Here is a 12,551-nt window from a genome sequence, read left to right as displayed (position 1 = left end):
AAACAATGAGCAAATGCTACTAAAGAAAGAAGCATATTTGATACTTAAATTCAATAGCACGCAAACAGGGCTCAACTCTCTGTCAGAGATTTCTCGTTTATAATAATCCCTGTATGCCCGGAAACTACAGATCCCACAATGCCGAGCGGCGGGCACCCCACATGGCCGTTCTCAACCAATGAGTCGGCACTTCCTGTTTCATCCATTGGAAAGTGAGGTAGGTGGTTGTGTGTCCTTTCATGATGGCAAAGCGAACACGGCGTTCTTGCACAAAGTAATGGTAGATACCTTCTTTTAGAAACCAGCGCGATTGAAGCACGCTTTGTGAAATACCGTGGAGGCAACTCCAGCCTGCCCCCCAGCCTGTCCTTCGTCCGACGACCAAGGCTCGCTGGGACCGGTTTAACATCTTGCCATTGATTTACAATACCAGGTATGTCCGTTTGAAAGTTATTCCAATCCCGCACACGTTTGTTGCAGTAACGCGACCAGCGTAAAGCACAGTATTTGTCTGTTGTTTCCAGGTGGCAGCGCCCCTGATTTGCGAGTGGAGGATTCTGAGTACGAAATGAATTAGTAGCGTCCCCGTGCCCCACAGTTCTAAGGTACGACTTGTGAGTTTTACAGTAGTGTAGCGACGCTATTGGTATGTCTCTTGATGGCATGGTGATTGATTCTCAATTCGCATGTTCTTCCAACAGAATCTCTGTTTAAATCGAAAGCCCTACTGCATTTGAATAATTGGATCGCGGGACCGCGCTTCCAAAAGTAAAGGTAAAAATTCTGTGACCTTATGCCCTGAGGGGGGATTCAATGTTTTTATAAATGGTGGTTAAAGCAAGCTTCCTTTCTTTTTGTAGAATACGACACTGATAGAGCCCTGAGGAGAATCTGAGATTGCATCCAGATTCGAAACGCGTCGGCAAAACGGCAAATAGGCAATTTGTGATATAAAAAGATTTCGTTTGAGTTGTTTCTCATAAATCTAATTGATTGAAGAGTTCGAATTCAAATTTTTGTTGCCTTTTTCTGTTTTTTGACCCTGGCTGGGCATTCTAATGATTTGAATCTTCGCAAAGATTTACTATTTGTGTTGGTCTAATTATTGCTTTTTTCTCTTGTCTGAGAAGCTTGTATAATTGTGGATTTTTTCGCTTATATGTTATTTTGTTATTGTAAGATATTGAGCATGTATAATAGTTTGTAAATATTGTAAATGTTTGTAAGTAGTGTTTTTCTTACCCATGAAATGTTTTTCAAACTGATTAAAAATTGATAAGAAAAGGGTTTAAATAAAATAACCCATACAAACAAAAAGGTTCTCCTTTGTTTGTATTCTCACAATTTATGAGGTCAAATCACTTTTGGGGCAAGCACTCTTTATGTTTCTTAGTAATATTAGGTCCAGCTGACCCCTTGTCCCAGGACCAAACTCCGTTTCTTTACAAAAACACGACAAACAGACATCCTGTCACGACCACCTCTCCCTTATCTAAGGAACCAGCCTAGTGTTATTTCTCCACACCTTCGCCTCTCTTGTGCTTCCTCATTCTAAATCATGACTCAGCCTTATCTCCTCTACCATGTCTTCACTCTTTCATGACGCTGCCTCCTTTTATGGTCATGACTTCTGTTTTATTGTAACATATGATCCGGGCCTACATGACTTCTGTTTTATGTTAACGTATGATCCGGGCATGCATTGAAGGGAAGCTCCTTCCTCTTTTCCTGCTATAAATACTGTGTGTTCAGATAATAATGTTAGAGATTCTTCTGATCCTCCTCAGGTGATGGAGCTCTCCCTTAACTGGAGTTACTGAATAAAGACCCTGAATTCGAACCACCATGGACTCTGCTCTTCATACTTGAACTTATTGATATTGCTTAGAAATTCTGATCAAGGTAAATTACTAAAATATTTACCACAGCAAATTGGCGCCCGAACAGGAACTTCCCTTTCTCCCCACACGCCGGTGATGCGGACCTAGACCGGTCTCTTCAAGACATCGACAGACTTCTACGTGCACACTGCAGGGTGTTCCTGCATGAACTCCTTCGTGTCGAAGAGGGGCCGAGCCACGGCCTAGCCATCCATACGAGGCGGTGAGGACGACAGCGGAAGTCTCGACCCAGAGCCCGAAACCTGTGAAGATTGCCGAGTCCGAGGTCATCTGAAACCCGACCAGTCCCTGTCCACGAGCACTGCGTAATCAAGTGTCCAGATCTTCAAGGTCTTCAAGTTCTCTGCACCTCGGTGAGTACTGCTGGGGGTGTATAAAGACGGGTTCTGAATTTTCAGAGCACGGTAAAGACGGGTTCTGAGTTATTCAGAGCACGGTAAAGACGGGTTCTACGTTTCTAGAAAACGGTATGTTTGTATTCTGATACTCAGAATATATCGAGTTTTTTTCAAGTGTAAAGTTTTTATTTGTATCTGATACAATGCCTTTGTTCTCTAAGCTGTGTTAACTGGGTACCCAGAAGGGGTTACTGGAACAGTCTGTACCAGTCCCCCCGAAGGATACTCCTGGTTATTTTATGTACACAAAGTATGGGATTGGTGCCATCTTGTATTTGGATCTTTGGGAAGGTTATACTAAAGATTTAGACATCGCGATCAGATGGCCAAAGAGTGGCACATGGGATTTGAATTGTATCATGGCGGTTGAGAAAAGATGTTGGGATAAGAAAGCGAGACCCTCGATGTTAGAGAGTGTTGATATATGGCGAAAGGAAGCACATCGAAGGGAACAGACAGAGCAAGGGAAAGTTGAGAAAGCAAAGAGAATGTCGGAAGAAAGTAAGATGAAAAAGTTACAGGATCAGGATGATGATATTTGTTCTGAACAAAAGAAAAGGGAGGTCTCAGCCTCAGTAACGGGTATATATCCTGTCCTCTCACCAAAAACAGGGTCCGAGATTAACTCAGATTCTAGTACCCCTACGGCACCTCCACACCCTAAGGTTCCTTCTGTACCTGACGATTTTATTACTACTTACTTGATGGAGCCTCCTCCTGCTTTTACGAATCAGGTAACAGCCAGACAAGTAGTTACTCAGACGGAACCCATCCCTGACACTTCGGGTGGTGTTCTACCTCTGTTAGAATGTGATTATGATCCAACCCCAGGGGAAGGTTCACAAGCTCTAGAAGGTATACGAGAGGTACCGAATGTCACAAATTGTCTAAACAAAATTTATGAAGCGCATCGAACAGGAGAAAATTTAGAAACTCTACAGGAGGCTATAAAAAATAGACCCATAGCACATAGAAAATGCCTCTCACGATTCATGATCACTTGTTTTATTAGAATGATAGCTAGTGCAGGAAAAAGAGTTCCTGATGATTTACTACAACTAGACCAAGCAGTAGTCGCAGGAAATTACAATAAAATAAAATAAATAGATCTTTTTATTCCGCTCTTCATAAGCAAGGTTTCCGATTCCCATCGAAAAGATGCCCCTACCCAGGGAACTGAGAATGAGAGTACGCGCGAGGATAGAGACGAAGGAACTGCTTTTCAGGGTGCAGTACGTTCCCGTATCCCTCATTCTCAGAATAACGGACAATTCAAACTTAGAACTAAGAAATTGTTAGCCCCCACAGATAGGTTGTTCCAACGAACCCAAGAAGCTCTAGATGATTGGATGGACGACGAGCCTCCACTCACCACACAAGAAAAAGAACTCGCTAGATCAAGCACCCATTGGGTATCTCAATACTCCATATATGGCTCTGATATAGTTCCTCAAATGTTTTTATCGATCCCTCTAGCCTCTCAAAGACTAGCTAGCATCTATATGGTTCAACACCTCATTACAATGTACGAAGATACTGGTTGCCCACCAAAAAGATTACATCCTCTCTTACGAGACTGTTTAGAAGGGAGGTGGGTGGCTAAGGGACAAGAATCCCTTAATATCTTCCTTGAACTACGACAGCGATATATCCAATGTTTTACAGGCAGTTATGATACAAATCCCCATCCCTATGACCAAGGACAGTTCCCCCTCCGAGAAGTACACCCCGTTGCAGATTCCGATGGAAAGTTGCAACAAACATTTGTGTACACTCCTTTGACAAAACTGGAAATACTCGAGATGAAGAAAATGGTCCCTTCCCACGAAAAAGACCCTTCGGGTTTCCATAGGGAACTCAAGGACATTCTTCAAATGGGTTCCTTTACTTATAAAGACCTCAATATTCTCCTTAAAGTCCTGTTACCTCAAGGAACGTACGACAAGCTAAAAGGAAAAGATTGGGAGATTGAAGGGAAAAAGGTAACATGGGCAGACTTAGAAAAAGAAGATGCCACTCGTAATCCCGGACAAGGTTTGGGACCTCTAGTTCAGGAACTCCCTCGCTGTCTCCCTAAAATACTGTCCCAGTTGCTGACCACTAAGAAAGAAGATTGGGATGCTATCTCTGCATGTAAACAGAAACCAGATGAGGAGATAGGGGACTATTATTCCAGGTTAGAGAAATGTCCTCATCAACAGCGGCCTCTCCTCCGGTGGAGATGCCTATAGTCGATTATTTGTTTCCAAACTCGTAGAAAATGCCTTGCCCACGATCAAAAATAGAGTACTGAAGGTAGAAAGTACTTGGCAAGCAAGCTCCCCCTCATAAGCACTTCAGATGCTCCAATATCACCAAAATAGAATTAGGGTCGAACAAGAACAAGAAAAGAAGAGAACAAAAGATACTAAAATGAAGGTATTAGTAGCACAAACTAATACGATCCAACAGACCCCTAAACAACCCCAAGTATCACAAGAAAAAGTTACTTGTAATTACTGTAAAAAGCCAGGACATTTCGTGCGTGACTGTCCAGTATTACAACATAATATTGCCACTGGGAAGACACAACCTCGTAACTATCCCCCTCGTCCTTCTGCTCCTCCAACTGATGCTAAACCTACCACCCAACTCTATCAGTACCCAGTGTCATCCTATCCTGAATTCCCCACGATCTCATGAAACAGCTGGGAGGAACACGATAATCGTCCACTGATACCGGTCCCGGTTGACCAAGAGGGTCCCTATGTACATGCTAAACTCCTAGGTAAGGAAGCAAAATTTCTGATCGACACCGGGGCTAGTAGGACGACAGTGCAGCACAACGAAGTTCCCAAGGTACCCCTCTCTGGCTCAAATAGTATTTCCTTGGGTTTTACTGGTACACCTGTCATCAACAAAGTTTCTGAACCAATTTCACTTAAAGTTGGCCCTCTTACAACTTCCACCGATTTAGTGCTTACAAAGTCCTGTCCCGAAAATCTCCTTGGCATCCAGACACTAAAAGAACTAGGTGCTATAATATGTTGTTCCCCAGAAGGAGTCCGACTATTCCTCCGAGATTTTAAAGGTCATTTCACCACACGAGAACTAGATGTCAGACTAAGAGACATTCCTGTTACACTATGGGCCACTGATCCAACAGATGTAGGATTCATGGATATTACACCACACTTAGTGACACTGAAAGAAGGCGTTGTCCTACCTCGTATCTGTTAATACAAATTACCTCCAGATGCAGAACAAGCCCTTATTCAGATTATCGATGATTTAATAACAAAAGGAGTAGTCAGAGAAGTACCTTCCAACACATGTAACTCGCCAGTCCTGCCTGTCAGAAAGAAAACTGATGATGGTGCGCCACCAGTCTACAGACTCGTGGTTGACTTACGTGAACTCAATAAATGTGTAGTACCACAATACCCTGTGGTCTCAGATATCAGTACTCTGTTAACAGCCATAGATCCTGAGGCTACACATTTTACTGTAATCGACCTGAAGAATGCTTTCTTCAGTGTACCCATCCACCAAGATAGTCAGTACCTATTCGGATTCTCCCTACAAGGTCGTAGTTTCTGTTTCACAAGAGCTCCCCAAGGATATACAGAAAGTCCCAGTATCTACAGTCAGGCACTTAAAAGACAGCTAGATGACATTGTTCTGCCCGCCAACACGACATTGTTACAATATGTCGATGACTTGCTGATCACCGCACGCTCCAAACCAGAATGTGAACAAGCTTTACGAATTGTCCTAATGTTCCTTGCACAACATGGCCACAAGGTGTCACCCTCGAAATTACAATTGTGTTTGCAGCAGGTGGCCTACCTAGGACACCTGCTGTCAAAGGAGGGTAGGGCACTCACACCTGAAAGAATTCAACTCATTTTTAACATTCCTGTCCCCAAGACACAGAAAGAAGTCCGTGCTTTTATTGGTCTCACGTCTTACTGTAGACAGTGGATTCCCCAGTTTGCATACCTGGCCAAACCCCTGATACAGCTAACAAGCACAACCTCTTCCCCATTGCCATGGACACCTGAGCACACTTTTGCTTTTGACACCCTCAAACAGGCATTATGCTCTGCACCTGTCCTAGCCACACCTGATTATGCCAAACCTTTTGTCCTCTTTGTCACAGAACGGGAAGGTACAGCCTTGTCAGTACTCACACAAACACAAGCTAACAAACACCGTCCCTGTGCTTATTTTTCTAGCACTCTTGACCCTGTTGCACAAGGTTTGCCGGCCTGCCTGAAATCTGTTGCAGCTACAGCTCTAGCAATACGACAAAGTGATTCCATAGTACTAGGACACTCCCTTGAAGTACAAGTTCCACATGCAGTAGAATTGCTTTTGAATAGGACACAGACACAACACTTAACCATAGCTCGCCTCACAGGTTATGAAGTCACTCTGTTCCAACCCCATATTATCATCAAAAGGTGGAATATGCTCAACCCAGCTACGCTACTGCCTACGGTTCCGGTTGACAACCAGGTTCATGACTGCTTAGAGGTGGTCGAGCTAGTTACAAAACCCCGGTCTGATCTTACAGATGTCCCTCTAAGTACACCAGAACACACACTGTTTGTAGACGGTTCCTGTATGCGCCTCCAATCAGGCGAACTCTCAGCAGCCTATGCTGTCACTACAGAACACACCGTCCTTCTAGCAGCCAGAATACCCGTACATTCTGCACAAGCAGCAGAACTAATAGCTCTCACCCAAGCATGTGAATGGTCCAAAGGAAAACGAGTCAACATCTACACCGACTCACAATATGCATTCGGGGTAGTTCATAATTTCGGCATCCTTTGGAAAGAGAGAGGTTTCCTGACCTCTCATGGAACCAAGATCCAACATGGAGACCTTATCCTCCAACTACTAGAGTCAATACACAAACCCACAGAAATAGCCATACTAAAATGTAAAGCACACACCAAAATTGTAGACTCTATCACCAGAGGTAATGCTCTGGCTGACGCCACAGCTAAACATGCTGTTCAGACAGAATCACTAAACACCGAAACCACCATTAGTACTATCTGTCCAGTTATCGATCCGACCAAGGATGTAGTAGACATCCAAAATCAAGCCACAGAAACCGAAAAGAGAAAATGGGAAGAGGAGGGAGGTTCACACACAGATCAAGGTTAGGTAACACAGGACAAGTCCAAATGGTTTCTCCCTGACCTAATGGTTCCCATAATGATAGAAACTGTTCATGGTCCCGCACATCTAGGAGAGAAAGGAATGTTAGACAGTCTAAATCTGATATGGCACAACAAGCATCTGCGTGCAGCAGCCAAACAAAAAGTACGAACCTGTATGATTTGCTGTCAGTTCAATCCAGGGAAAAGTGTATCCGTTGAACAAGGAGGGTTCCATCCTCCAGATCACCCCTTTGAAGTCCTACAAATGGACTACATACAGATGGAGAGATGTCGGGGATATAAGTATGTCCTCGTAGTAGTCTGTACCTTAACTCGATGGACTGAAGCATACCCCGTCCCAGACTATGGTGCCCAGATGACTGCCAAGCAATTGGTGAGGGAATTCTTCCCTCGCTACGGGTTGCCAAGAGTCATTTACTCTGACAACGGACAACCATTCTCCTCTAAATTGATGGAAGCTGTCTCCTTACTGCTAGGATACACCTGGAAGTTTCACTGTGTTAGGCATCCCCAAGCAGCAGGCCTAGTTGAACGACATAACCAGACATTAAAAACAAAATTAGCAAAAATATGCGCTGACAAACAAATAGATTGGGTTACAGCTCTTCCTGTTGCCCTCTTCTAAATGAGAATGGTGGCACATTCCCGGACGGGTCTGTCCTCCTATGAAATTACATTTGGGAGGCCTCCGAATATCTGGGGTGTCCCATTTCCTAAAAAGCTAATTGACATTGATGCAAATGTACTGACAGATTACTTGGCTTCTTTGATGTCTGCACTACGTTCTTGCCGTTCACAGGTGGCTGCAGCCTTTCCAGACAAGACCGCGCCCGATGAGCACCCCCTTCAGCCTGGTCAATGGGTGCTCGTCAGAAATTTTGATTGAACCAGCCCCCTGGAGAAAAGGTGGACGTCCCCCAAACTGGTGCTGCTGACGACGAGGACCGCCATCAAGGTCGAGGGACGGAAAGGGTGGTTGCACGGGTCGCATTGCAAACCCTTCTACGGACCAACTCCGGACACTGCTGCTGATCCTGAGACCAGAGACACTGAAAAGACAGACTTTAAAGACACTGAAACGACAGACTTTATTTCACCCCTCCCAGAACTTTTACCCCAAGAAGAGTACAAATCGCGGCTGCGATCCTACCCCAAACAGACCTGAGACATTTGCATCTGAATCCGGCCTGCCAGTGGCTATTTAAGCCCAAGACGGACGCTTGGTGAAGCGGTTGCTGGGAAGAGTCCGGTTACTGGTGCATTTTTTTCCTCTCAAAGAATAAGCAGCCGAAATTATGAAGATAAAGACTCATTGTGCGAAACTGTTACATGACAAAGTTACCCGTTTCCTTTCTATCATGATTCCTATTTTCTGCATCATGGCTTGTCTAGGTTGGTTCCTTCATCTAGCTTTCCCACCGTCTTCCCCCGCGCCCTTGAACAATACTGCTATGCATTCACACGTAGATCTTCCTCCACATCTCATGAACAGAAGAAAAGAGTTCTTCAATAACACATTCATCTCCACACTCCACCAACATCAACTGGTGATTAACAAAACAAATTGTTGGGTCTGTGGTTTAATGCCACATTCTGTGCACAGAGGAATGCCTTTTATTCCTCTCCCTTTTGGCTATGCTGGATCTACCTATGCACTCTCTATGATATTTTCCGCCTCTGTTAGGAACATTCCTGAGACCCCGATCAAAAACGCTAGTACCTGGAATGAGATAAAAGCAAAAACAGTACGAGCCGTCGCAAGGATGGTAACTTTCACAGCAACATGGGGACGAGCAGACATTAGTGAAAACACCAGTTACTCCCTCTTTAATGACACCACCTCCTTTAGGGAGACATTTTCAGTCCAGAAATACAGACAGACCAGGGAGGATGGGCCGTGCCCCACCAGGGCCTATTCTGCGTAAGAGGAAAGGGCAAGGGTCATAAAATGGGAGATAGTGAATGTAACAAGACCTACACCCTACCTGATCCAAATTTCCCAACGATGGCCACTGCCCCGAACACCTACTTTATCTGTGGACCTCACGCGCGTACTTGGTTACCTCAAGGCTGGTCTGGAAAATGCTACATTGCATTTCTCCTTCCCCCAACCTACACCGCCCCAGCAGATTATCATCTCAGTGACCCCCCGACCGTATTAATAGACGGCGAAGGGGGGCCATAGATGCTGAAGATACAGCGGGCCAAGAGGCTGGCGATTTCTTTAAAGGAGTCATCCCATTCTGGGGGCCTATGATCAACAGCCGCCACATAAGACAACTGACTCGTGTAGTCCAGGGAGCCATAAACGAAACAGCCGGTGCATTAAGTAACATCACCGCTGAGATGGCTGCCGACAGACTCATGACGTTACAAAACCGTATGGTCCTAGACATCATATTGGCTGACCGTGGTGGTGTATGTGAACGGATCGGGTCCAGCTGCTGTATATTTATCCCAGATAATGCACCCTCGGTGTATGCCGCTATTTCCCGCCTTCATATACTTTCCAGAAAACTAGATGCAGACACTGGTGCCTGGTCCCTGACGGGTTGGCTCTGGAGCCTCCTGTCCTCATGGGGATGGAAGGTGCTTGCAGTCCTAGGTTTTGCTCTAGCTATTCTCTTCACCTGCTGCCTCTGTATTCAGTGCGGTCCAGCACTCTGTAGTTTCTGTATCACTACCTGCATTTCCAAAACCCAGACCAGAAAGAAAGAAAAAGAAAGAATCATGTTACAGGAACAAGGACACGACCTAATGAGTATAGAGGTGGACTAGAAAAAGCAAAGAATTTTAGAAGGGTATATTATGGGACAAGGAGGGAATGTGGAAAATGATTATTTATCGTACAGTTATGTCCCATCATACACCCTCTTCCGTCACGTCCCCGAGCCCATCATGCCAAAACACGAGCACACGAGAACACGAGCACTCGAGAAAAACGAGCACGAACCGATCACGTGCTGATCATGCGCCTCATGTAGTTACACACGCGCTCTCCTTCCCCAAAAAAAAGTCAAGCGCTCATCCTTATGGTCAAAGCGACTCCGAGAACCAACTGCCTCACTCAAACTGTGCATTACTGTGGTTAAGCCGATGCTGAGAACAAGACCCCCCCCCCCCATCTGTAACCATTTCCCTACAATCGGGCCAATTCCGAGAAATAGGCCCCATTCTGTTAAACCACGATAACCAATTCCGAGAAGAAGAGCCCCCGAATGCTGAAACACGACAAACAGACATCCTGTCACGACCACCTCTCCCTTATCTAAGGAACCAGCCTAGTGTTATTTCTCCACACCTTCGCCTCTCTTGTGCTTCCTCATTCTAAATCATGACTCAGCCTTATCTCCTCTACCATGTCTTCACTCTTTCATGACGCTGCCTCCTTTTATGGTCATGACTTCTGTTTTATTGCAACATATGATCCGCGCCTACATGACTTCTGTTTTATGTTAACGTATGATCCGGGCATGCATTGAAGGGAAGCTCCTTCCTCTTTTCCTGCTATAAATACTGTGTGTTCAGATAATAATGTTAGAGAATCTTCCGATCCTCCTCAGGTGACGGAGCTCTCCCTTAACTCGAGTTACTGAATAAAGACCCTGAATTCGATTCACCACGGACTCTGCTCTTCATACTTGAACTTATTGATATTGCCTAGAAATTCTGATCAAGGTAAATTATTAAATATTTACCACAGGGGTATAACCAGCGCTCGGGCTGACCCAGGTTCAGCAGCCTTAGGCTCTGAATACAGGAGATCGTTCTCCCTGTAGACTAAGTGTTTCCCAGATTGAACACCATTGGCCTGGTGTGCAGCCTGCTGCCGCATACCCACGAGTGAAGGGCACTCTTTCTGCTCCTTGCAGAATTCCTCCCTGGAGGGACCTCCTTCTTGCTGCCAATGGGTCAGCTCAGGCAGGTCCCCCAGTTCGGCGGCCTGTTCCCCGGTAGGCTCCAGGGCATCCCCCTCGAAGTCGGGCTCTTCCTGGGCTGTGGGAACTTAGGGGGCCGGCTGTTCATGCCCCCTGCGCCTTCTCTCTAAGGCCGGTTCCTGGGCCTCTCCTTCAGGCTCCAGGACTTCTTCAACACCCCTATTGGCTGCAATGGACCACGTTGTCATGCACGCCCAGTCGGGTAGACCCACCATCCACAGATGAGTCGTTTTCTCCATCTTTCCCTAAGGGGAGTTCTCCAAATCGTTCCCTAGCAGACAATCTACAGGCATGGGTGTCCTCACATTGACTTGCAGAGTACCAGAGACCCCCCCACTCGAAGGGAACCTGAGCCATCGGACACTGGCTCTCAGAATTGTCAGCATTGACAACCCTACAGTAGGCGTGCGGTGCCACCTGCTCCTGAGACATCAAGTGCTGCCGGACGGCAGTCACACTGGCTCCTGTGTACCGTTGATGGTCACTACCTGCCCATATTTCTTAGTGTTACTGGGTAGGTAGTTCTCGGGGACCATCTCACTGTCTCCTAGCGAGACTAGGGTCATCTGTATGGGATCCCCACCCCCTTGGACTGCTACTTCCTCCCCAAAATTAACGCTAGCCATTTGCCGGGGTGGAGCACCAGTGGGTGCGGGTTTTCCAAATAAGCGACATTTAGGATCAGTGGCAATGTGACCCTGGTCGCCACACCTAAAACAGGTGATGGGCCCTCTCTGAACAGGTCTACCTGTCGGGGCCCCGGTCTGCTTCGGGGGTGGAGGAGGCTGAGAACCTTTCCCTTGGTTCCCTTGGGGATTACTTTGGGGGCCTTTTTGGAACCCTTTCTGTTTTCCCCTGTCCCCCCACTCTTCTGCTGGAGACCCTGCCCACCTTTGTCTGAGTCTCCCACTGGACCCTTGTGGACCCTGGTGCTGAGCCAGCGGTCCGCTACCTCAGCAAGCTTCCTCGGGTTGGACAGCTTGCTATCGATCAGGTGCTGGCGTAGCTCAGGAAAACAATTAGCGGACAAGTGCTCCCACGCCACTAAATCAAGAAGCCCTTGAAAATCATCCACTTTGCTACCCTTCACCCAACCATCCAGCGCTCTGCAAAAAAAGGTCACATACTCCACATACG

This window comes from Lissotriton helveticus, chromosome 1_2, assembly GCF_964261635.1.
Source record: "Lissotriton helveticus chromosome 1_2, aLisHel1.1, whole genome shotgun sequence".
Lineage (NCBI taxonomy): Eukaryota > Metazoa > Chordata > Amphibia > Caudata > Salamandridae > Lissotriton > Lissotriton helveticus.
The sequence above is the reverse complement of the archived record's forward strand: the minus strand, read 5'-3'. Positions refer to the sequence as shown.